General features: G+C 37.2%; 2 non-coding genes across 2 annotated transcripts; both read right to left on the reverse strand.

The window, feature by feature from the left end:
- Positions 1–2,648: 2,648 nt before the first annotated feature.
- Positions 2,649–2,732, reverse strand: LOC149152183 (small nucleolar RNA snR60/Z15/Z230/Z193/J17). Its single transcript, XR_016263946.1, has one exon. It is a non-coding gene; the product is annotated as a small nucleolar RNA snR60/Z15/Z230/Z193/J17 (small nucleolar RNA).
- Positions 2,733–2,884: 152 nt separating this feature from the next.
- Positions 2,885–2,968, reverse strand: LOC149152184 (small nucleolar RNA snoR27). Its single transcript, XR_016263979.1, has one exon. It is a non-coding gene; the product is annotated as a small nucleolar RNA snoR27 (small nucleolar RNA).
- Positions 2,969–4,938: the final 1,970 nt, after the last annotated feature.

Genomic DNA, 4,938 nt, shown 5'->3' on the forward strand with positions numbered 1-4,938 from the left:
ATTCATCCCCTCAACTTAGTGTCAGTGTTCGTGGGTTTTTCATCAACATTTCGTAGTAATGGAAACTCTGCTACCCCCATCTCCTGTCACAGGCATTTACGAAATCTTATGCCAGATATGACCTTCTCTGCTCTCTCACTTGAACTAATAAAACTCTGCTACCCCAATCTCCTGTCATAGGCATTTATGAAATCTATACCCCAGATATGATCTTCTCTGCTCTCTCACTTGAACTAATAAATCCTCACAGCGATTATGGTAAGAAACTCCTATAATGTAGCCAGTTTGGTTTCCCAACTTCAGATTTACAACAATAGAGTGCCACTTCTAATAACTATAATTTTATATGCAATCAGCATCTACTGGCAATCTTTGAGGCTGAATTTAGTAAATCACAGTTCAGTTCATTGATTTACAACAATAGAGTGCCACTTCTAATTACTATAATTTATATGCAATCAGCATCTACTGGCAATCTTTGAGGCTGAATTTAGTAAACCACAGTTCATTCATCCCCTCGCAACTTACAGTGTCAGGGTTTGTGGGTTTTTTGTCAACGTTTTGTAGTAATGGAAACTCTGCTACCCCCATCTCCTGTCACAGGCATTTACGAAATCATACCCAGATATGACCTTCTCTGCTCTCTCAGTTGAACTAATAAAAATCTGCTACCCCAATCTCCTGTCATAAGCATTTATGAAATTTATATCCCAGATATGTCCAATCTTTGAGGCTGAATTTAGTAAACCACGGTTCAGTTCATTGATTTACAACAATAGAGTGCCACTACTAATAACTATAATTTATATGCAATCAGCATCTACTGGCAATCTTTGAGGCTGAATTTAGTAAACCACAGTTCATTCATCCCCTCGCAACTAACAGTGTCAGGGTTTGTTGGGTTTTCATCATCATTTCGTAGTCATGGAAACTCTGCTACCCCCCTCTCCTGTCACAGGCATTTACGAAATCTTATCCCAGATATGAGCTTCTCTGCTCTCTCACTTGAACTAATAAAACTCTGCTACCCCAATCTCCTGTCATAGGCATTTATGAAATCTATATCCGAGATATGAGCTTCTCTGCTCTCTCACTTGAACTAATAAATCCTCACAGGGATTATGGTAAGAAACTCCTATAATGTAGCCAGTTTGGTTTCCCATGTGGGAGGCTAGCTGTACAGAATATGTAATATTTTTTACTTATAATTCATAAATGAAATCTTGCAACAAGAAAAAATTCATGTCTAGGTTAAAAGGAGTATTGCTGCAAATGATAAAACAATGCACCTTTTACAATTCTCTAAGAACTTTAGAGAGGAAGGGAGACAGTGGTAGAAGAAAAATTGATTACAACAGCAGAGTGCCACTTCTATTAAATATATAATTTATATGCAATCTGCATCTACTGGCAATCTGAGGATGAATTAAGTAAACCACAGTTCTACGACTAGTTCACAGGTAATTATATCAAAACACGAATGGAAGACACAAAAATAAAGCATATTTCAAGAACCCATCTGAAGATATAACTGCGAGATATATTCAGGGCGTTTGCGAAAGAAAGTCTACATCGCGGCTTCCATAGGTGTTTTCAAGGACTGAATTCCAAACTACCGTTTCCATTGACGACAATTCCGCTTGCTTCAAAAGCAAAATTGAAACGTAGAAACTCCAAAGCCACAGAGGCACTTACATTAAATCACAATGAAGCTCTGCTATTGGTCAAAGCGCCAAATAAAAAGATACAAATGGAAACGTAGAAACTTCAAAGCCACAGAACATTAAATCAAAAAGAAGCTCTGCTAAGCGCCAAATAAAAAGATACAAGATGGAATAGGTGAGGCGTGGCTTTGGAAGTTAAACAAGATGGAATAGGAGACACGGCTTTGCAAGCTGAAATGCCCATAGAAGGGCTACCACACAAAAAAATGTTCTCAACAAGAGATGCATTCACAGGGTCAAGAAGACACTTTGCAAACAGTGTGAGGTGTTCAAGTAAATTATCCACTATACGGATCAAATGGCACTTACATTAAATCACAATGAACCTCTGCTATTGGTCAAAGCGCCAAATAAAAAGATACAAATGGAAACGTAGAAACTTCAAAGCCACAGAACATTAAATCACAAAGAAGCTCTGCTAAGCGCCAAATAAAAAGATACAAGATGGAATAGGTGAGGCGTGGCTTTGGAAGTTAAACAAGATGGAATAGGAGACACGGCTTTGCAAGCTGAAATGCCCATAGAAGGGCTACCACACAAAAAAATGTTCTCAACAAGAGATGGATTCACAGGGTCAAGAAGACACTTTGCACACAGTGTGAGGTGTTCAAGTAAATTATCCACTATACGGATCAAATGAATCCGATGTTCTCGCTGTGCAAATAAGAGGATACAAAGTTACCAATCAATAATATTTATAGATTCAATGCTTTAAGCCAGAAGATCCCCAAATCAGGTTATAAAAGGAAAGTAAAAACGGATGGGTTACTTACTATAAAAGCATCTCATTTAAAAACAATGGGAAACAGACGGCACATTTAATGCATACATCATTTAAAACATAATGGGAAACGCACAGCACATTGTTCCAGTAAAGCCCTTTATTAGCCTATATCTTACAGTATTAAAACAAAAAGAGAGAAGTGCTGGCATCAGATAGGAGCGAAAGACTTGATCAATTAATCACAAAGACTTCATTTGAACTATGCTATACATCATTTGCCAGACAATACAATAGAATCATTCGGAAAAAAAGAACCATAAAGAAAATCAAATGAAAAGAATAAGAGCCCTCAATAAAATACCCAAAACCTAGAGGGATTGGTCAAACAGTATTGGCTGAAACACAGACTTGGGGATGCAAGTGTAGGGTTTAGAGATCCAAATCTCAGGTCAAATAAGATTTCTTCAGGCCTACTTAGGCTTTGCAGAAAGATAACGCAAAAATACATCATCGACTCGGATTTCGATTTAAAGGTTTGAAAATAGTTATCTGAAACACTGGGCATCTCAGAATAATCCCTTGGAGATCTTCATAGGGAATTTCCCAGTCAAAGCGCAAGGATAACGAATTCATCTTAGATGCAAACACAGTTCTATCATTCAAAATGAATTTGGCAAGAAAAATAGAAATCAAAGATAAATGCTAAACAACCCTGTGATTTCGACAAAAATGAAAATACTAAAAACCTCGGTGAAGGAAACATCTTCAACAAACCCATGGCAGTAGACAAGCACAACGGCGCTCGAAACACCGACTGTGCATGGAAATCGAATGCCATCAAGGGTTTATAGAGAAACAGAGTGTTTCATGGGCTCATGGTTAGTGTTAAGATTTATGGGCAAACCGAATCTTCATAGTCTGATGGTTAGGGTTAGGGTTTAGGTTTGTATATTTTGGGGTTTTCTTAATGCAACTTTTACAAAGTTGAAAATTTTACCAGTAGAAGCACTAAAATGGATGTTTAGCGGTGTCATTTTGAATGTCGATTCTAAATATTTTCTTTAAATTGACTTTTACCAAAATAAATGAAGAAGGTGATTATTTAAGTAGCACACTTATAAAATGGTTATTCCATGTTGATGTTTTTGGATCTATTTTACAAATTTTAAGGCTTTTTTTTTTTTGCATAGTCATTTATGCTTGGCTTTATAAGAGGTGATTATGTCCTTTCCTTAACCGGATTGATTTAGGAGTTCATAATAAGTGTAGATCTAATGGTATTCTCGGTTGATCTTCTCAGCTTCGACATCCTTTTCATAGAGTAGCTAAACGAAGTGGGGTTTTTGGGTTTGCAACAAATCCTCCACTAGGTGCATCGTGGCAAGCTATAAATCGAAGGTGTTGCTTTCCAAAAGCATTGCAAGATCCAAAATACAAGATTAAATCTAGTAATATCGGAGAATATACCCAATATATGCAGGATCACGCTCTCATCTGCAAATTTATTTGATTATGGCCCTCCTAAAAGGCTTGATTGGTTGGATCTGAAATAAATGGAGCCCCCAGGGTCTAATAGAATTGGATTTAGTGTCCAAGGTTTTTTATACAGCCATTTACTCCAACTTAGAAGATAGATCGAGGATTTTTGAAAGAGGGTCGTATTTTTTCAATTATGTATGGCTCTTCATGCAATTTTGGAAGGAGTAGTATAATCTGGAGGAGGATTTCCCTGCAACCCTAGTGTGGGTCCATTTCTTTTTTCTCCCCAAAGAATATTAGGAGGAGGAAATACTTGAAGGTATCAATAATGCCATCAGCAACTTTGTCAAAATATCATAGGCTACCAAGAGAGGGAGGTACACTTCATATGCATGGATCTATATTTATATGAATATCTCCTAGCCTCTTCCAGCCTCCATAGATATCTACTATCATAATAGTGTTTGTAAGTAGTCTCTAGATTAAGAACAAGTTTCTTTTAGATGCAAATATTGTCATCAATACGAGCATCTTATTAAGAACTTTTCAATGAATACCAAGGAAACATTTGAAGAAAACCGTTCTTAGAAAGACCTAGTTGATTTGGGAAAAATTCCCCAAAGAAGTAGAAATTTGAGTCCTCAAGGCACCTCAAATCCTAACTAGATCCCTTGATCTGAAAATAGGTTCCAATCTCTCTCTTGTCTAAAGTAGTCTCCAAAGAAAATCAGCATTCAATCAAGCATACAACCAATAGAAAGTAAATCCCATAACCCTACAAATGTCATGCAAAAAACTCTTGAAGAGCATCAGCGAAATCCATTACCACGGGAGATGATTAGCTCCGCTTCAAAAGAAGTTGAAGTGGAAGCTTTACTAGAAGTTATGAATATGGATGACCCACGATTGATTTCCCATGCGGAAGCATGGCATGAAAAAAATGTGATGGACATGCCAGCGCACAAGGCTAGGATTTGTATAAGACTTATCTTTGAAGCAAGCAACTGGGCT

Source organism: Pinus tabuliformis, chromosome 9, assembly GCF_031772625.1.
Source record: "Pinus tabuliformis cultivar Carrire ecotype Pingquan chromosome 9, CPIR1, whole genome shotgun sequence".
Lineage (NCBI taxonomy): Eukaryota > Viridiplantae > Streptophyta > Pinopsida > Pinales > Pinaceae > Pinus > Pinus tabuliformis.